Here is a 21,810-nt window from a genome sequence, read left to right on the forward strand (position 1 = left end):
CGACAGCACACAGGGACGGGGATGGGGTGTTACTAAGGGAGCGCCCCCTAGAGGCCCTCGACAGCACACGGGGACGGAGATGGGGTGTTACTAAGGGAGCGCCCCTTGGAGTCCCGGCCAATGCATTCTCGCTCAGGGTCACGGGGCCACAGTGGGATAAAGTGAAAGTCACTGCTCGTGCGTCTCCCACGGCATCAGACACAAAGAACCTGTCCCCAGCAAGGTTTGCCCAGGACGCTCCCCCAGCCTGGTCGCAGCCCCGTGCCAGCCCTGGTGCAGCCCCTTCGTGCTCTGTGGGAAGCTGTGGACTGAGGGGTGGGAACCGCTCAGCTCAGTCCTGACATGCTCAGCCTTTACTTCTGTGAACCTGTGAACCTGGTGGAGGAGAGAGCGTGATGGGGCAGCCGCAGCCTTCCCAGGCCTGGGGGAGCCCCTCCTTCCCCCTCACAAGGCTTCAGGTGACTGCATCCCCGGCCAACACATTGACCCCAACACATTGACCCCATGTGACTCCACGTGACACCCAGAATCGCCCGCTAAGCCACTCCTGGATTCCGACCCTCAGCAGCTGTGTGAGACAATAGATGTCTGTTGTTTTCGCTGCTAAGTTTGTGGGTAACTCGTTACACAGCAATGTAACAAACATGGCAAGGCAACCAGGCAGATCAATATGAGGCGCACCATTTACCGGAAGTATTGGATGACTATTTATAGGGCTGGAGTTAGTGTCTGAACAAAATAGAAGATTTGCAGGCCGGGCGCAGTGGCTCACACCTGTAATCCCAGCACTGTGGGAGGCCGAGGCTGGTGGATCACCTGAGGTCAGCAGTTTGAGACCAGCCTGGCCAACATGGTGAAACCCTGTCTCTATTTAAAATACAAAAAAAATTAGCACGCCTGTAATCCCAGCTACTCAGGAGGCTGAGGCAGGAGAATTGCTTGAACTCGGGAGCCGGAAGTTACAGTAAGCACTCCAGCCTGGGCAACAAGAGCAAGACTCTGTCTCAAAAAAAAAAAAAAAAAAAAGATTTGCAGATTCAAGAATTCTGACTTCTAATCCTCAGTACATTCCTCAGTACGTTCCTTCTATCCCAATGAGCAATGTTAACTAACTTAGCTCTCTGGTGTGAAATGCACACCATGGAACCAAGACATTCATTTAATCCTGTTAGCAGCCCAAGAAACCCAAGAGAGTGTGTGTGTGTGTGTGTGTGTGTGTGTGTGTGTGTGTGTGTGTGAGAGAGAGAGAGAGAAAGAGAGAGAGAAAGTGGGGGAGAGAGGAGAAACGAGCCCTCCCACTAGACAACAGCAAGCGTGTGAGCTGCTTCCTCCTCCCTCTGCAGCGAGGACCCACACAACTTCCTTAGTCCAGCACTGTCTGCACAGCCACCCCAAAATATGTAAATACGACTAGCTGCCCACACAACCTCTGCCTGGCACTTCTAACAAGACCCTGCCTGAGGTATAGAAGGCAATGGCTATGCAGAAGTCATCTGGTTTCATGGGATGCGTCCTGATGACTGCCTTAGAGGTAGTTAATGAGAGAGAGAGGAGTCTTTTGGAGCTTCCAGAAAGGTTTCAGCCCCTGAAAAAAGGTTGCAAAAAGAAATTTCCCTTTTCCTGTCCAGGCATGGTGGCTCACACCAATAATCCCAGCACTTTTGGAGGCAGGAGGATCACTTGAACACAGGAGTTCAAGGCTGCAGTGAGCCATGATTGTGCCACTGCACTTAAGCCTTAGTGACAGAGGGAGACCCTGTCTCTAGAAAAACAAAACAAAAAGACTCCCTTTTCCTGACATCAGACTTCTCTGTATCAAGTGGTGATGGCTGGTGCAGAGGCAGCCATGATGTCATCTCAAGGAGACAGGCCTATAGTGGAAAGCAACCTAGAGGGTGGCCCAGAGGAGGAACGGATATAGCCAGGGGCCTTGCATGCCTCCGCCAAGCCAAGCAAAGGCCAGCGTGGAGGAGCTGACCCCTGTGGCTTCCCACCTAGGTCAGCTCAAGGCAGATTCTGCTACTTTCAGCTCAATTCACCAGCGGCACACCCAGTGGGCCTTTGGGACTCACACATATCTAGGGACCAACTTCTTATCTACATGCTTTGCATTTCCCAAAATCCAAAAGTCACTCATGGGTACCCCTGTGATGACAGCAAGCCTGAGTTTTCTCCAGGGCCACAGGAGGCCACAGGGTCAACGTTCCCCCACCCAGGAGTGCCAGCCCCACTCAGGTTTGCAGGCGGGGTGTTCTTTCATCTTAAAGCAAACGTGGCTACCATTCAGAACAGTACGTGGAGAATTTCTTTAAAAACAAAACCAAAGATTTCTATTAGAGAAAAATACTTGGGGGAACCAGCGTCCCAGGGACCCCACAGCCTACTCTAAATATGTCATTTTTTTTGTTCTTTTTTTTTTTAAGAAAGGAAAAAAGCTTGTTCACATCATGAAGATTTTAACAAATTTTAGGGCAAGGAAACAGGCCGTGCAGTTGCAAATACACAGGGAAGCCCTTTTTGCTGAGGCACAGAGGCCTGGGAGCTGCTCTAGGCGGAGCTGACGCGGGAGAGCCAGGCTGGCGCCGGGCACGGCTCCACTCAGAAGCACTAGGCCTCCACACCTCCATCCAAGAGCTGCGGTCAGGAAAAGGAAAGGATGTCTTGTTTTTGCCAAGGTATCTGAAGTCTCTATGGGCAGCAGTCGGGTGAGCTTTTCGGCTGTGATAGAACAGCAGCATTACAGGGGCAGAGCTCATTCACGAGCAGGTCTTTGAACACAGGCATTACCGGCGTGCCACCTGATTCTCTCACTGTGTCTTCCTCTGCCGGAGAAATCCTCGTACATGAGGAGACAACTAAAACTTGCAGCTTTGACTCCCGGGCCATTCTTCCGGAGGGGGGCACTGTGGCCGTGTGCCAGGAGGGCAGAGGCACCGGCCCCACGGAGGACAGGAGTCCGCTGTCACACAGATGAACGCTGCAGGTGCGCCCACAGAAAAGTCCACAGCCCCCGGTAAACAATGCCATGCCCGCCACTGCTAGGGGAGGCTCAGGAACCCACCCGGCTGGGGTTGGAGGCCTGGTTCCAGCCTGGTGTGACGTCAGGCACAAGGGGCTGGGGCCGCACTGTCCTCCCCTCTCCCTGCTTTTGCTTCAGTCCTGGCCTCTTTGGGCTGCAGAGCTGGGGTCCCGGCAGGTCATCTGACTTCTCTGGCCTTGGCTCCCCCTCTTTGAAGTGAGCGGATTGACCACAACAGCTGTCCCCAGGGTTGCCCGAGCTGCAGGTGTGGGGGCCAGGGCCAGGGCTGCAGCATGTGAGCCTTCCTTGTGACCCTGCAGTGGGGCCTAGGCCTGACTTAGGAACAGCTGGGCGGGCTCCGCTACCATTCTACACTCTGGCTTCCGACTCAAGTGGCCATCAGGGAAAAAGCCTGGCATGATCTGTGTGCTTAGCGCACCTGGAGAGCCAGGGCACCGCCCCAAGCCCCGAGCCCTGGCTGAGGCTTCTCCACTCCTTAATCTCCAGAGCAGCAGAGGAGCTGTGGGCCCGGGTCAGAGCTCCTCCGTGGCCGCCTGCGATGATGAAGCCAGGTTGTCAGAGCTTGACAAGCAACGCTGTCCTTCCTGCCCCACGCCTGGGTCACTGCCTTTCTTGTGATAAGGAAAAAAAAATCCCTTCCTGGGACAGTCGTTCCCTTTCCATGTCTGAATAACGGACTCCCCAAATGCCAGGCGGACCCAGCCCTGAGGCCCCAGAACACCCCTACCGAGCGGTCAGCATCTGTGGGCCCGGCCTCAGGTCTCTCCGAGCTCCGCAGCGGCGCCGGTGCCCAGTACTGAGTACAGAGGCCACCCTGCAGGCCGCTCCTGGACTTGATCTCTAAGGCCACTTCTCACTGTAAAAACTGCGGGGACATTGTGAGGCCTATGCTGGCCCTGCCGTCCTCCTCAACGGCTTCATGCCTGCCAGGGCCAGGCGCTTGGGGGCACTCCCAGCTGGGGACCCTGGCTCAGCCTCCCTGGGGCTGGAGGGAGGAGGGATCTGGGTGCTGCTACTGGAGGGCACTGCCCTTGGGGGTCCCAGCTCTTACATTTGCTTTTGTGGTGTGTCCTGAGCCTGCCTTCTGCTCCCTCACCACTCAAGGCCACCACACGGCCCAGTGTGTGACACCAACCAATGCCCGCACAGCAAAGCGTGCTAGCGCGGCACGGCACTTTGGTGACTTTGCTGAGCTCTCCAGAATTGCCAGGTGCTCCCCACTGCTTCCTCATGCTCTCAGGTGAGAAGCCCCCTCTGTCCAGCCTCCACACTGGTTCTGTGTGTGGCATGTGAGTGGTGTGGGTGGCGTGGGTGGTGGAAGGCACATGGGTGGCATGGGTGGCATGTGAGTAGTGTGGGTGGCGTGAGTGGCGTGGGTGGCGTGTCAATGGCGTGTGAGTGGCATGTGAGTGGCGTGGGTGACATGTGAGTGGCAGAGGTGGTGTGGGTGGCGTGGGTGGCATGTGAGTGGCATGGGTGACATGTGAGTGACAGAGGTGGTGTGGGTGGCGTGTGAGTGGCGTGATGTGATATGGCAGCACGTGGGTGGCATGGTGTGGCTTGCTTTGTTCTGTGGCTCCTCCACCATGGGCATGTGGCCTCCTCATGCTCCCAGCTACCTGAATGTCGTCCTGCTCATGACCAGGGCTTTAGCCCGCCCCTCCACAGGTTCCCGCTGTCCCCTCCTCCGCCCCACCCCCATCGCACACCTCCTAGTCTTACCTTCTGGTTACCCCACAGGGCCTAAAGGAAACAGTTCTTTTCTTCCAGGTCCTTTCCTGTCTCTGACACCTAAGCCATGCTGACGGTATAACATCCTAGCGGAGGCCCAGCCTCCTGACTCTACCAACGAGGTTGCGCTGCCACGCAGGGGAGGGCCAGGCAGCCGCCGGCCTGGGGACTTGCGGAGCCTCTATGGCCTCTTATGAAGTCACCATCTCTGAGCATGGGCACAGCAAAGGAAGACAAGGCCTGGAGGCCCCTCCTTCCGCCCTTGGGAGGTGGGGACAGGCACACTGCGGTGAGAGGGCTGGTGTGTGGGAGCTGGTGCTCGGGGGGCTGGTTCTCAGGGGGCTGGCGTATGGGAGCTGGTGCTCGGGGAACTGGTTCTCAGGGGGCTGGTGCTTGGCATGGGGGACGGTGCTAGGGGTGGCGGGGAGCTGGTGCTCGGGGGGCTGGCGTGCCGGGCACCCATGTCTCCCTGTTCTCCAGCATCCAGGTCTCAAAACCTCATCACCCAAACCACCAAGGATGAGCAACGTGGGGCAGACACCTGCTCCACTGCCCCTGCCCTGGTACGGCATACGGCAGCTGGTCATGGCTGAGACAGGAAGCGGCACACCAGGTGCGGCCGGCCCACATCGGGCCAGCACGTGGGGACCCCAGGCTATTCCAGACCAAGGGCTTCCTCTCGTGCACCCACAGACCCCGTCCTGCTGCTCAGTTCTAACCCTCTGGCGTTTCCATGCCACTGTCCACTCTTCACGTGAGGCTCGTGGCAGGCGCGGGGGCGCTGTCCTCTGGCTCTTGCAGCTGGTGTTTGGGCCTGTGCTTGGATGGAGGCCGCCAGGGCCTCTGGGCATCTGGTATGCGGCGTCCTTCTCTCCTGACTCTCCCCTCACCTTTCCCATGTGCTGCCCCTCCCACGCTTGCTGCTACATGCCGAGACTACTGGAGTCTAACCCCAGCGCCAACCGCTTCCAAGCTGTGCCTCAGTTTCCTCAACCATAAAGGAAGAATAACAACACACGGACGCCAGCAGGCTGTGGAGAGCCAAGGACCCCCCGGGGCGCACTGAGAACAATGCTGGGCATGGAAAATGCCAAGCAGCAGCCAGGAGTATGATGACATCATCAATATTCCCAAACCTTTCCCCATGGAGAAAACAGATGGCAGAGCTTTAAAAAAAATACACGACAAAAGCAAACATAGACCACTGGGATTAGGGCAAACTAAACAGCTTCTGCATGACAAAGAGAGCGACAGGGTAAATAGATGACCCCCAAGCGAGAGAAAACCCTGCGGACCACACGCCGCAGGCCCAGCATCCACGACGCAGGCCCAGCATCCACGGGATAAAGGGGCTCAGACTCAATAGCAAGAAAGCAAATGGCAAAGGACCCGAACGGCAAAGGACCCGAACGGCAAAGGACCCGAACGGCAAAGGACCCGAACGGCTGTGCCTCAGAAGGAGCCACACCGACGGCCAGCAGGTTAACGAAGAGCTGTTCAGCATTATTAACCATCAGGGAGAAGCAAATCGAAGCCACAGGGAGGTGTCATTTCATGCCATTCAGTTGGCTATTATCAAAAAGACGAATGTAACAGGTGTTGACGAGAACGCAGACAAAGGGGACCTGGCACGCTGTGGGGGAGAGAGAGTGTCAATCAGTGAGGCCACTACACGAACCGTCTGGAGGTGCCTCCGAAAGTCAAAAATGGAACTACTGACCCGGGGCGGTGGCTCACACCTGTAATCCCAGCACTCTGGGAGGCCAAGGCTGGTGGATCACTTGAGGTCAGGAGTTTGAGACCAGTCTGGTCAACATGGTAAAACCCCAATCTCTACTAAACACACAAAATTAGCCAGGCATGGTGGTGGGCGTCTGTAATCCCAGCTACTCGGGAAGCTGAAGCAAAAGAATCGCTTGAACCCAAGAGGCGGAGGTTACAGTGAGCCGAGATCATGCCATCGCACTCCAGCCTGGGCAACAGAGCAAGACTCCGTCTCAAAAAAAACAAAAGGAACTACCATAAGGTCCAGCAATCCCACTTCTGGGTATGTATCTAAAGGAACTGAAATCAGTGTGTCAAAGAGACACCTGCACGCCCGTGTTCACTGCAGCACCACCCCCAACAGCCACATGATGGAGGCAGCCCAGGTGCCCACCAACAGACGAATGGATAGCGAGCGTGTGGTGCGTAACACTGTGTTATTATTCAGCCATAAGGAAGAAGGCAGTCCTGTCACTGGTAACATCACAGACAAACCTGGTAGACCTGACACTAAGTGGATAATCAGCCAGTCACAGAACGACAAATCCTGCATGACCTCACTCTCACGAGGAATCGGAAATGGAGATCTCACCAGAACTGAGAGGAGCACGGTGGTTACCAGGGGCTGGGGGCTTGTGCAAGGATGGGCAAGGGAGGTGCTGATCAAAGGGAACAGTTTCAGTTAGACCGGAGGGACGTGTTCGTGATCCACCACGCTGCGTGGCGACCAGTTAACAATAACGTATCATGTTTCAAAATCGGGAAAAGAATAGATTTTTAACATCCACACCACCAAAAACGATGTTGGTGAGCTGATCGCTATGTTAATTAGCTGCATGGTACTCCATAAATATACACAATTATATTTTGTCAATTATAGATAGATGACAGATAGGTAGGTAGGTAGGTAGACACACACACACACACACACACACGAGATCCTCTCTTCAGGTAAAAAGCAGAACGGAAACAAAACCTCAACCTGTATGGAACATCGACATAGTTGGAGCTTTTCATCATGCTCTTTACAGCAAACCTAGAATGTTTAGAATCATGGTTTTACTATTTTGAAATAATGGATTTTGGCATAAGACCTTTGCCAAAATCCCCTTCTGGTGGTGTTTCTGAGGAAGGAGAGCTGCACTGTCTGAATCCTGACGACGGTGCCGGTGGCTGGGGATGCTCAGTGTCAATCAAAGCTGAAGCACGTGGCAGTTCTCTGCCTGGGAGTCCCACTAACGTGGCCGATGTGGCGTGGCAGTTCTCTGCCTTAGAGTCCTGCTAACGTGGCCGATGTGGCGTCCTACTTCCACGTGGCTCTTCAGTTTTTACCTCCACATCTCTTTTTTAAGGTTAAGAAGAACAAAGCTCATCTGAACATATTACCCAAACAAATGTCATAGGAATATAATATCTCCTGATTATTTCCCTCGACATGAAAACTTAATGATTTATACAAAAATATATATATATATATATTTTTTTTGAGACGGAGTCTCGCTCTGTCACCCAGGCTGGAGTGCAGTGGCGCGATCTCGGCTCACTGCAAGCTCCGCCTCCTGGGTTCACGCCATTCTCCTGCCTCAGCCTCTCCGAGTAGCTGGGACTACAGGCGCCCACCACCACGCCCGGCTAATTTTTTGTATTTTTAGTAGAGACGGGGTTTCACCGTGGTCTCGATCTCCTGACCTCGTGATCCGCCCGCCTCGGCCTCCCAAAGTGCTGGGATTACAAGCGTGAGCCACCGCGCCCGGCCGATTTATACAAAAATATTAAAAGAGAAGAACCCAGTATGTTGATGCAATTTCCTGGAGGCTTCCTCAGAGCCACAACATAAAATAGAGTGTTTTTAGGATGTCAATAAAATCTTCCTTCAGATAAACCCCATGAAGATTTCACATTGCCTTTCTCACACCAGTGACCAAGCGAAACCAGGTGTGATTAACCTCCCTCACCCCAGCAGTGGGAGGTCACTAGCACCAGACGCGGGGAGCGTGGGAGGACCAGCATGCAGGTGTCACTGTGACACCATTTCTAAAAGGTCTCTGTTTCCCTCACTGACACCCCACCTCATCCAGTGTCTGCCCCGACCCCGGGTCTGGACAAGAAAACTGACCTGGAGAGCAGCTGGGCTGTCCAGTCACGGGGCCCTCGAGAAAAGGCAACGGCAAACCCACCCCAGGGCCCCACGCTCAGTCCCTGACGAGCCTCAGACGTGCGTTCACCCCAACTCTAGAGCCCCCGCAGCCCCTGCCCCAGGATCTCACGTAGGGGGGCCATAAAAACAATCTGTAATGTGGAACAGGGACATGCAGGAAGGAGGTGGCGCCCGCCCGAGGGGACAGGGCAGCAGGCCCCTGGCGTTTGTCACCAGCAGCTTGAGGACCACACGCTGGCCTGCCGTGGGCCACCCCAGCCACCGTGAGGAGCCACCTCCTGCCGCCCCAGGGAGAGGACACTGGCCCCTACAGCAGCCCCCTGGGAATGTGCCAGCAAGCCCTGCTTCCCTCTGCTCCCCTCGGCCCAGGTGTGCACACCCACCTCATGCCCGCCTTCCCCTCATCCCGACAGAAACACCCACCCACCCTCATCCCCCCAGGCCTGCCCACTGTGGACACCCACAATCAGGAGCTGCAGCCTCTGAATTCACTGGGCAGAGCTTGGTGCCCCCAAGGTCTGAGAGAGGCCCAGAGAACAGGGACAGTAAGAAAGATGATGTTGCTGAGACACACCACAGCGAGGTCCCATGGGCCACGCTGAGGTCGCACGGGCAACCCTGAGGTCACACTCACTGGCAGGTGCTTTACACAAATGATCCCTCAGCGCTCAGCACAGCTCTGCCCCGCTAGCTCCACTGCCTCTGAAAATAATCCTGCCCAGGACCACAAAGTCACTGGCAGGCCCAGGACGGGGAACCAGGCTGCACTGGTATTGGCACCTGAGCCCCCCACCCCACTGCACGGCGGCCCTGCCCTGAGACCTCCCACAACTGTGTCCCCAGGGGCAGGGAACCCTGGAAGGGGAACCCAACTTCTCTCTGCCTTAGACTGTCCGTGGAGTGACAGTTGATAACTCTATTCCCCACTTTCTTCAAAGACACTGCGGATTCGTGACTTCCTGAACATGAAAACAGGGCTGGACGACGCACACAGAACTGCCAAGAGAAGGCACCCTGGGTTCCAGGAGGACAGGCACTCAAGTCCTCTCTCTCCGACACGCATGGGCTGTCGGTGCACTAGAGAACGTGTCTGTCACCTGCAGCCCAGACAGTGTCCGCTGCACTTATGAGGTTAATGAGACGCTGTGAGCTCGCTGGGAGCGCCATTTCACCAACCTGTTTATCTGGATTTAGCTCGGCGCTCAGCCAGGCGGGAGCTGTCCCCAGGCCAGTGACAGGGGCGGGACCTCAACAGAGAGGGTCGAGACCCAGCACTCACAGGTCCCACAGCCCCTGCTGCCCATCCTGCCCACCCTCCGGCATGAGGAATGCGGGCCGTGCCTTCTCCCTCCATCCCAGGGAGGAGCAGCGTCCACAGGCCAAGCCTCTGCAGGTGTCCCCTGTCCTGCCACGCACACTGGCTCTGGCAGGCCGCATCCAGTTCTGTGGGGACCAGGCCTTGCCTAAGACAGCGGGGCCCAGGGGAGGCGGCTTTGTCGTGGCCAGCAGGCGGCACCGTCTTGTTCTGTGTGCCAACCCCACTTGCCCTTCACATCTTTCAATAAACAAATAAGGACACAAATAAAAATAGAAGTCCCACCGTGGGAAGGCTCCTGGCTTTGACTCGCTCTGGGGTCAGCGCGGGCCGTGGTGGCAGAGGCTCCAGGAGTGTGTGGTGATGGCAGGGAGAGGCTGACGGGGTGTCCTTCCAATCCACACGGGGACAGGGCGCGGGTTACTATGCAAACCAAACAAAGCACACACAGCCCGCGTGCGGCCCAGAGCTAGGCCTGTCTCCTGTGCTCTGGAGCCTGTCGGAACCGTCTTACACTGCTGCCGCCGCATGGCTGTACACGCCCTGCTTCCGTGAAAGGTGGGCACACAGAGCTCGTCACCCACATGTGGCACCTGCTACGGAAGCAGCGGCCTCCTTCTGAGGGTCACAGGGGACTGGCTATTGGGGCCCCGTCACTCAGGCACCTCACGCTGAAATAACGAGAATGCACAGAGTTTTCAAAATATGGTATGTCTGGCCAGGGTGGCACACTCTGCTTCCTGAATTGTGTGGCCTCCTAAAGGCAGTCACAGTCACGTGCAGACAAGGTGGGGGTGGTGGGTACACACAGCTGAGGAACCTGCCGGAGCCACCTAGGGTGGGACCAAGGCACAAACTCCGTAGGGCGAAAAGAAGATTGGCGTGGGGATAAATTTCAGCTCATTGTGAAACAAAATTAGACAGCGCCTTATCTGTAGTATCCGTAGGTAGCCAAACACACGCAAACACACCCTCCTCAGTAAATCTGATGACGTTTCCGGTAGCGAGTGCCCCAGCTTGAAACGCATCCCAGAAGGAAAACTCCTACATGGAAAGTGATTTCTAAACAAGATGTAGTTTCAGACGTGAAATCTGTTGGAACAATTATCACGATTCTTAAAATGCACATGGATCAGCTTGCTCTGAGTAAAAACACTTAAAACCTACGTCAAACCTTCAGACAGAGCAGTGAACTGCATGGATCCCTGCAGCCTACGGGTCTCGAGAAGCAGAGGCCTCTGTCCCCAGGCGGGAGGCACTGACCCCTCCAGAGTGCTGTCACCCACGCTGGTCTGCAGAATCTGTTGGCGAACCTTACCCTATTTCACTCCCTCCCTCGGGGTGAGGGGGGTGGGGAATCAGAACTCAGCTGACCCCGAATGACGGGGCTTGCCGCCTTGCCTGTGTGTATATTCCTTAACGCTGTGTCAGCGTTTCTCAGCCAGCATTTTCAAAACAGTGACCGTGTCAAACTCAGGGCAGGGGTACGCCTGCAGGCCCCGGAGAAGAGGGCCCCTGTGGCTGGAGTTGAAACCATCATGCCCTTCGCCTGCCCGAAGTCGTCCCTTCTTATTGTGCAGGGGAGCCTTCCATGTCCGGCAAGGATCACAGCGTCCGGTGGGCTGAGTGGTTATTTCGTTTCTGCTGCGTCCGGGAGCTGCGTCCAGCTGGTTCAGCTTCCCGGGGCACGGGGCAGCAGGCGCCACGTCAGCCCTGCCAGGACACAACAGGCCCAGCTCCTTGGAGAGGGAGGGTGTGTTCTCCTCAAACACCAACAGGAAGAGTTCCAGAATTTGGGGCAAGGCGTTCTAACTTGAATTGTGTGGCCTCCTATAGGCTGCGGTACCTGTTCCCAGGCACGTCGGTCGCCCTCACCAGGCCCCTGTGCAGGCCAGGCCCAACCCAGCAGCTCTGGCCCCACACATTCGCTCCTCATGGCAGCTCTTACACCTTACAGATGAGGAGACCGAGGCACAGAGAGGTTCAGCAGCTTGCCCAAAGCCACACAGCAAGTCAGTAGCAGAATCAGGACTCAAACCCAGGCCATCTCACCACAAAATCACTGCTCCCATAGATAGGAGCCAAGGATCAAAACCCAACCAAAGTGCTTATCTCACATCTTCACTGGAAAGGAGGTTTCCCATCAGCTGAGAACACTTCAGCCTCTAGCTGGAAAGAAGCGTACTGCGATTTAAGACGGGAAGAGCAGAGAGGCGCCGGGCACTTGAGACAGAGCTTCCTTTTGCTAACTTCTAAAATCAGGTCTCAATGGATTGGGAAGAAACAAAAACTCAGCCCTCCAATCAACCTGGAGCAGCAGCCCTGCAGCCTCACGGCCTGGGGGAGACAGACCCACCCAGTCCTTCAGCTCAATAGAACATTTCAAGCAAAAAACACTCTAACTTTTAACTCTGTGGGTTGTTTTTTTTTTAAGATTTTGTAAATGTATAAATATATTTACCTACTATGTACCCACAAAAATTAAAAATACAAGATTTTGTAAATTAACGATATTTTATAAAAGAGAGTAATACACCTTGCTGTAAAAATTTTAAACCAAGACGAGGTACAAGGTCAGAAGGGAATGGCTCAGCCCTCACCCCTTCTCCATCCCCAGGACTGACCACTGTTCAAACCTGGTATTGGCTGGTGGCTCACGCCTGTAATCCCAGCACTTTGGGAGGCTGAGGCAAGCAGATCAGGAGTTTGAGACTAGCCTGGGCAACATGGCAAAACCCTGTCTCTTTTTTTTTGAGACAGTCTTCCTCTGTCACCTAGACTGGAGTGAGATGGTGCGATCTTGGCTCACTGCAACCTCCACCTCCTGGGTTCAAGCAATTCTCCTGCCTCAGCCTCCCAAGTAGCTGGGATCACAGGTATGTGCCACCAAGCCCAGCTAACTTTTTGTATTTTTAGTAGAGACCGGGTTTTGCCAGGTTGGCCAGGCTGATCTTGAACTCCTGACCTCAAGTGATCCACCCACCTCGGCCTCCCAAAGTGCTGGGATCACAGGCATCAGCCACTGTGCCTGGCCCTCATTTTTATTAAAAACAAACAAAAAAAAGGCCAGTGTAGCTCACAGAAGCTACCCCAGCAGCATGACACAGAGCTCTTTTCTTAAATGCTGCAGCATGGAAACCTAGGAACGTGCAGTGGGGGCTGGGGGCTCCTCTCATGCACACATGGTCCCTGAAGCTGCCTGTTCTCTGGGAGAATGAAACACCTGAGCCAACGCTGGGCCACCCCAGGGGATCCCGGATAAAATCACCCCCAGTCCTGCCACACAGATGCGCACGCCCTCCCTGCTGGACCACCCCGCTGTCCTACACGTTACCTGACGTGGTCCCCAGAAAAACAGCTTGTTCAGCCAACGACGGCAGAGCAAAGGCTCAGCACCCCCTCGCCTCCAGCGCGTTACTCAAGAACGCTCCAGATTTCACCGCTGCCGAAGGACAGGGCTGAGGGGCTGGAGTCCATGTCCCAAGCAGGCATCTGTGTCTCAGGCAAAAGTCTACAGGTGACCTGTACCGTGGTGCTGTCCCAGCAGGAGAAGGCAAGCCGCAGCCACCGTGCCACTGAATGCTCCGGTGGCCACAGTAAAACACAGAGAAAGGTGGAATTAACTTTAATGATGTGTTTTACCTAACCCAACATATCCAAAATATCACAGCCTTCTCCATCCGACACGGAAATCCAGTACCTATTTCCAGCTATCAGGGCCTCACACGCGGGCCTCGCCGCTTCTCCTGGGCAGGCAGCTACGTGGGGCCGGCGGCCAACACACCAGAGAGGCCAGCTCGGGTTCGTTACTCCCAGGACATTTGCAGCGGACGAGGCTTGGCCTGCCCTGACGGAGAAGGCGGATGGACTTGGGAGTTCTGCTGTGGCACGCCCTGCACGCCCTGACAGAGCTCTGTGTGGGATGTGCGCGCTGGAGACAGGCGCAGGCCAGATGCACGAATGTCACAGGTGCCCCAGTCAACACAGGGTTACGGGGTGCAGGCGCAACAAGCCACAGGGCTACAAGGGGTCAGTGCCCCCTGAGGGGACAGAGCAGAGCTGGAGGCGCTGGGGCTGGGGCTGAGGAAGGGTCGGGCACAGACTTGGAGACAGCATGGGGTCTGAAACCAGGACCCCAAGCTCCCGTTCTCCCTCCCCCTGCTGTCTACCCACAATGACTCAGGTGCCTCAAAGTCAGCCGGGGAAGACAGAGAGTTCTGCTCAGGGGCAGCCCCGCTGGCCTCACCTTGTTGGACCCAGGGGGCAGGTCCCTGGCTGGAGCGTGTGAGCAGCAGGAGGTGGCAGAAGCATGGGGCCCTGGCTTTTATCTTCCTGCCCAGGCTGGGAGGGGCAGGAGGGTGGGGAGGAAGGAATCTTGCTGGATCCTCTGTTGCCCGAGGAGGGGGGAGGACTCTGCCCTCCTTCCCCCATGACCTAGAGTCTCTGCAGGCCAGGACGGCAGAAGCAGCCAGCAGCGTGGCTGGGAGCAACCACAGGAGGGCCCGGGACAGTGCCTATGGCCGCCCACGGCAGCTGGGCCAGCGCCAGTGAGGGGAGAGAGTCCTGCCAGCATGGGCGCCATGGCCGTCTTCTCGTTCTCATCATCACAGACAGACTGACCACGAGGACATGACCAGGCCCCAAACTCACAAAAGAGGCCAAGCCAGAAGTCGAACGACCATGTGTCAGCACCCTGGCTCAAGTGCAGTGAAGAAGGACTCACAAAGAAACAAGAAAATGCCTCTTCTTACACAGCTCAGGTAAAAGGTCAAAGACACACAGGGCTTGAAATCGTGACAACTCTGCCAAGTTGTAGGAGGCTCTGGCTGCCATCCCAAAACACACCTTCCCACACGCCTCTCCAACACGACAGCCCTGGACTCAGCCCACAGGGTGACAGCCCAGGCCCCTTGCAGTGGGGTGGGGCTCAGGGGCAGTCTTCAAAAGAAAAGCCCAGGCGTGCCCTTCTCGACTTTCCTGCCTGGAATGCAGATGAAACAGCCGGGGCAGGGCAGCCATCTTGAGACCAGTGAGCCACAGCTAGGACAGAAGCCGGGGCCTGAGCATGAAGTTGGAGGCAGTCAGGGTCTCTGTGGCATGGTGGGGCAGTGGCCCCCACCCTGACTGCCTGACTGCTAACAGGAGGAAGACGGATCTGCTGTTCGTGAAAGTGCTCGCAAAGGCAGAGCCTGCTCCTCACGGGTGCAGACCTGGGGAGCTGTGTGATAAGAAGCAGATATTTGTTGGTCTTAGTCCCTGGTTCCTGACACAAAGCTCATAAATTCCTTGTAATTTCCTGAGTGGGAAGGGTGACAGGAGCATCATTTGTTCTATTTGGTTCTTGTACAAAGTTCTTAAAACCTTACATTTTCCTGGCTGGGCGCGATGGCTCACGCCTATAATCCCAGCACTTTGGGAGGCTGAGGCGGGTGGATCACGAGGTCAGGAGATTGAGACCATCCTGGCTAACACGGTGAAACCCCATCTCTACTAAAAAAAAAAATACAAAAAAAATTAGCTGGGCATGGTGGCGGGCGCCTGTAGTCCCAGCTACTCAGGAGGCTGAGGCAGGAGAATGGCGTGAACCCAGGAGGTGGAGATTGCAGTGAGCCGAGATCGCACCACTACACTCCAGCCTGGGCGACAGGGCGAGACTCCGTCTCAAAACAAAACAAAACAAAACAAAACAAAAACACCTTACATTTCCTACGGGATGGGAGCATCTACTCTTACTCCTAACAAGCCCTTTCAATCCCACCTGAGTGACAGGAGACTTGAGGGACCCTCGACAGAACTCCCCAGCCCCCTGCCGTCCTCCAGGAAAGACACGGGCTGGAGACCAGGCTCCCTCAAAACTCTTCTACAATGGACTTCAGGGTTGGTGAACTCACCCACATGCTGGGAGGCCCGTGCACCCCAGCTCCCCAGGGACAGAAGCCCTGGTACCCAGGATCCCCCAGGCCTCACTCTGCACCCCTTTCCCCCTGGCTGTCCATCGGATCCTTCGTGACACCCTCTACAAGAAACCAGCAGACACAGCCAGTGTTTCCCTGAGTTCTGTGAGCTGTTGTGGCAAAGGTTCAAACTCAAGGGCATCATGGGAACCCCAGCTTCCAGCCAGCCGGGTCATGGATCACAACCTGGGATTGGCATCTGACAGTGGGGCAGTCTTGTGGGACTGGGCCCTGGCCCTGGGGGATCTGACGCATCAGAACTCAGTGGAATTGGAGGGCACCCGGGTGGGTGCCCTGGAGCACTGCTTGGGGTGGGGAAACATCCATGCATCTCGTGGCAGAAGTGTTCTGTGTTGAATATGAGAGCGGAGTAGGGAGAAAATCTTTTTTTCCTTTTCACAGGGCACAAACTAATGAGTATTAAACTACAGATACTGACATCAGCGCAGGCTGCTTCCCGAGGCGCTGCCCAGTCCCCAAGTGCATGAATCTGGAGGTACATGCAGTACCCCCCAGACAGCGACTCCCCCACCCCTTACTTCACGCCAGTGTCCCCTCCTGCAGCACAAGCATGAACCAGGAGGTACATGGAGTGTCCCCAGACAGCGACTCCCCCACCCCCCACTTCACGCCAGTGTCCCCTCCTGCAGCACAAGGAGCCCTGGGCACTGGTGGCGTGCTGGTGGGCAGAGGTCCCCGATGCTGCGAGCCTCAAGGCACGCCCGGCCAGGATTCCATCCCCCTCTAGGAATGAACCCAGTGCTGTCTGGGTTTGTTCTCCTTGTGCCAGCGTAGACACCTGCAGCTGGTTTCCTTTGGGAAGCACACCCTTCACAAAGTCTAAAACCCCTGTGTGAGCGTGGGGAGAAAGAAACAGGGACTCCTGACACAGAACAGACACTCGCACTCCAGAGCCCGCCCCGCTGGGGACAGGCGCCCCATGCCCAGACCCCAGGCCGGCTCTGCCACCACCACTGGGCAGCCGGTCACATCACACAGGGAAAACATGCAGCCAATCCTCATGGCAGCCCCTACGCTGACGGAGTGCCCTGCCTGGCACGTGGCTCCTGGGCCGCAGCCCCTGAGCTGGGAGACCCCATGGAAGCCCAGAGCACGCTGTTGTTTCCCACAGAGCAGGTGGCTCCAGCCCAGCCTCCAGCCTTTGGTCACAGGTCACAGCCTGTGCCGGGGGGGACCCAGGCCCAGCGTCTCTGTGCCCCCTGCCATGCAGGCCTCTCTTCCAGGGACACTCTCCTCCACGCGCTGCCTGCCTTGAGGGTGGGGTTAAGGAGGGTCCCAGGCGGGCAGCCTCCTTCCAGGAATGAAGCAGGTCCCCGCCTGGCTCGGCCCAGGGTCTTGGGGGCTGCACTCCTTCGCGCGCTTCCCCCCGCGCTTCCTGTTTGCTGATGTGTTCACCATCCTCGCCTCGCCACCCCCACAAGAACAGGAGCCTCCTCCGTCACATCCACTCCTCGTCCCCAGGCTGAGAAGAGCCCTGATAAATGCATCACACACGTGCTCTGTGCAACTCCCCCACGAGCCTGGGCCTCCACACGCACCAAGGCCCCCGGGTGACTCCCAAAAAAGGAAACCTTTTCCATTACAAAAAATCTCCCCCAAATAAGGAAGCCCACATTCTCACAACAATCTATCGAGTATTTGCTAAACCTTCACAAAAGTGGCATCGAGAGACAGACAAATCAGGAAAAGAATGTCCCAACACTCACACTGACAGTGAACCCCGGGGAGCCGTGAAATGTCCTCTCCACACTCACCCCACACACTCCTCCTGTGGGGGAGACAGGCCCGCCGTCCCCAGACACCCAGCTTGGGGTGGGAGGCTGTCAGGAGGTTAGTATCATGTTAAAAAAAGTAATTAATGCTTTATCCCTGGAAAAAAAAAAAAAAGAGCTCAGAGAATCAGCAGCGTGGAGCTAATTACTGATTAACAAAAGAACAACCATCAACCCTGGCTTTTTATTGCGGACCCAGCGAAGTGACTGTCAAAGGCACCACAAAACTAACAAGCGCTCCAGAGTTGCTCATCACCTGGTGCAGCCCAGAGTCTCACCCGCAGGAAACAAACTCTTCTTTCCTTCTGTCCCCACATTCAACACTCGACACAGAATGCTCTGCTCACCAAAACGGGTGGGCATTTCAGCATCAGAAAATCCCACGGTGCCAGGGCTCGCCCTGGAGACTGCCCCACTTGTGACCTGTGCTCCTGACTACCCAGCTAAGCTGGGGTTCCCACGGAGCCCTCCTTGAGTTTGATCATTTGCTAAAACGGCTCACAGAACTCTGGGAAACACTGTCTACTGGTTTATTATAAGGGGTGTTACGAAGGATCCGGATGGACAGCCGGGCGGAGAGGGGCACAGGGCAAGGCCCGGGGTGTCCAGGGCACAGGAGTGTCCAGTGCTTCTGACCGACCAGCTACAGGGTGGGTTTCCAGTGACTCCTCCTCGGGTTCAACTAATTTGCCACAGCAGCTCACAGAACTCAGGGAGACACATTTACTGTTTTTATTGAGATGGAGTCTCGCTCTGTCACCCAGGCTGGAATGCAGTGGCCCGATCTCGGCTCACTGCAAGCTCCTGGGTTCACGCCATTCTCCTGCCTCAGCCTCCCGAGTAGCTGGAACTACAGGCGCCTGCCACCACGCCTGGCTAAGTTTTTGTATTTTTAGTAGAGATGGGGTTTCACCGTGGTCTCGATCTCCTGACCTCGTGATCCACCCGCCTCGGATTGGCAGGCTGGGATTACAGGCGTGAGCCACCACAACCGGCCTCATTTACTGGTTTTTATAAAGGATGTTACAAAGGATACAGATGAACAGATGCACAGGGTGAGGTATGGGGCAGGGAGCTCGGAGCTGCTGTGCCCTCCGGGAACCTCCCCATGCTCAGCAGCCTGCAAGCCCCCAAACCCTGTCGTTGAGGGAGTCTGTGGAGGCCTCATTACACAGGCACGATCGAGCAGATCACCGGCCACTGGTGATCCACTCCACCTCTGCGGGCTCCCTCCCCTCCCCAGAGGTCCACGGGTGGAGTCCCAACCTCTAATCACGTGGTGGGTTGCCCTGACAACCAGTCCCCCAGGAGGCTGTCCTGGAGCCCCAGCCACAGTCACCTCATTAGCAAACAAAAAGACACTCAGCACTAAAGGTGGTAGGAGCTGGGTGCCCAGAGCCAGGGTCAGAGACCAAAGTATGTTTCTGATTACATCACACTATCACACTCACCAAGCATGACCTGCCCAGTCCTGAGTCACACTCACACACACACTCACACACTCTCACACTGACACATTTGCGCTTTACACACACCCTCACACACACACACACACACTCACAATCTCTCACACTCACACCCACACACACTCAGGGGTGAAGACATGATGAGTGTCCCAGCATGCAGTGGGGGAAGAAATGGACTACAAAGATGCAGCCGCGCACTCCGGGAGGGGTGCGGACGTGGTCACACCCCCGGTGCAGTGCACTCCTGTCCCTCCTCCAAGCTTCAGGTGACAACCAGGATCCTGTCTGGAGACCCCGCGCCGACTCCAAGCACGGAGATGCAGATGCCCGCATGGCACCCGCATACCAGGAAAGCCGGTTTGAAAACACCATGGAACCAAAGTCCCGGCTCCAAGCTCTTTACACTATTTGGGAAGAAAACAGAGACAGCCATGCTTGCGTCAGCAGTACACGTACTAAAACCAGAATGAGGCAGAGAAGATTAGCCTGGTCCCTGCAGAAGGACGACATGCAAATTCGTGAAGCATTCCATATTTTTTGTTGGCATGGATGTGGTGAACAGGGAACACCTCTACACTGCTGGTGGGAATGTAAATAAGTACCACCACTATGGAAACAGCACGGAGATCCTTAAAGAACTAAAAGTAGATCTACCATTCGATCCAGCAGTCCCACTCCTGGGTATCTACCCAGAGGAAAAGAAGCCATGAGTGGAAAAAGACACACGCATGTTTGCAGCAAGACGATTTGCAATTGCAAGGATACGGAACCAACCTAAGCGTCCACGTACCGAAGAGTGAATAAAGAACACGTGGTCCATATATACCACGGAATACTACTCAGCCATCAAAAGGGACAAAATAATGTCTCGCAGCAACTTGGATGGAGCTGGAGGCCATTATTCTAAGTGAAGAAACTCAGGAACGGAAAACCAAAAACTCTGTTCTCACTTATGAGTGGGAGCTAAGCTATGAGAATGCAAAAACATAGAGTGATATAACAGGCAGGGAAATTGGGGAAGGGGTGAGGGATAAAGACTCTATATTGGGTCCAGTGTACACTACTCGGGTGACAGGTGCACTAAAATCTCAGAATTCACCAGTGAAGAAACTGTCCGCATAACCAAAATCCACCTGTACCCCACACACTAGTGAAGTTTAAAAAAAAACAAAATAGAGACACCAGTGAACTTTTGTGACGTCAAGCATGCATCCTAACATTTAAGGACGACACTCCAAGAATATAAATGATGGACAGACGTGTGACTTCTGCAGTAGGAGAAACAGGAAATAAAAACAAACTTAACCCAGTCTCAGACCAGGCAGGAAAGTGAAGGAAAAGAATGTTAAATAATAATGATGGTGAGGTAAAGTAGAAAGTTAAGATAAAAAAAAGAAAAAAAAGTTAAATACATAAGTAATCACAAGTATAAACAGCATTTAAAAATTTAGCTGTTGGCCGGCGGGGGTGGCTCACATCTGTAATCCCAGCACTTTGGGAGGCTGAGGCGTGCAGATGGCTTGAAGCCAGGAGTTCAAGACCAGCCGGGCTAACATGCTGAAACCCCATCTCTACTAAAAATACAAAAATTAGCTGGGCGTGGTGGCGCACGCCTGTAATTCCAGCTACTCGGGAGCCTGAGGCAGGAGAATTACTGGAACCTGGGAGACAGAGGTTGCAGTGAGCCAAGATTGTACCACTGCACTTCAGCCTGGGTGACAAAGCAAGAGTCAGTCTCAAAAAACAAACGAAAAAAAACCCAGCTGTCTGCCAGACTGCTAGATTTACAGAGACACACAAAGCTGACATGTAACCAAGTGTCCCCCATTTTTCTGTTTCTAAATTATTTTTATCTCTTCTCTTCTCTTGTCTCCGTTTCCCTCTGTTCCCCACTTCCTACATAGCCCTTTAGAAATGCAATTATACCCTTTTCCCTCCCATTCACTGGACACTGCCGACAGGGCAAGCTCACCTAATCATGTGCTCAGGAGCTTCAGGGGAGCCCTCAGCCACCAGGCGGCTACCTCTAGACACAACAGCTGATCCACACCCAAAGTGCTGCCAGAAAGTGCTGCCAGGAACTAACTCCCTCCACCTGGGAAGTTTTGGCCACCTACAACACCCACAACACCCACAACACCCACAACACCTACAACACCCACAACACCCACAACCCCCACAACACCCACAACCCCCACAACACCCACAACACCCACGACAGCCACAACACCTACAACACCCACAACACCCGCAACCCCTGCAACCCCCGCAACCCCTGCAACACCCACAACCCCACAACACCCACGATACCCACAACACCTACAACACCCACAACACCCACGACACCCACAACACCTACGACACCCACAACACCCGCAACCCCTGCGACCCCCGCAACCCCTGCGACCCCCGCAACCCCAACACCCACACCTACAACACCCACACCTACAACACCCACAACACCCACGACACCCACAACACCTACAACACCCACAACACCTGCAACCCCTGCAACCCCCGCAACCCCCACAACCTCCACAACCCCAACCTCCACAACCCCAACACCCACAACCCCACAACACCCACAAC

The 21,810-nt window shown here is 55.2% G+C and overlaps 1 protein-coding gene and 1 non-coding gene across 3 annotated transcripts in view; one reads left to right on the top strand and one right to left on the bottom strand.

The window, feature by feature from the left end:
* The window catches only part of AGPAT3 (1-acylglycerol-3-phosphate O-acyltransferase 3), a 123,070-nt gene that overhangs the window by 45,691 nt on the left and 55,569 nt on the right, over nt 1-21,810 (bottom strand). The window lies entirely within an intron of this gene.
* LOC116482665 (U6 spliceosomal RNA) lies at nt 19,653-19,759 on the top strand. The gene has a single exon (XR_004251944.1). It is a non-coding gene; the product is annotated as a U6 spliceosomal RNA (small nuclear RNA).

Source organism: Hylobates moloch, unplaced genomic scaffold, assembly GCF_009828535.3.
Source record: "Hylobates moloch isolate HMO894 unplaced genomic scaffold, HMol_V3 SCAFFOLD_14, whole genome shotgun sequence".
Classification (NCBI taxonomy): Eukaryota; Metazoa; Chordata; class Mammalia; order Primates; family Hylobatidae; genus Hylobates; species Hylobates moloch.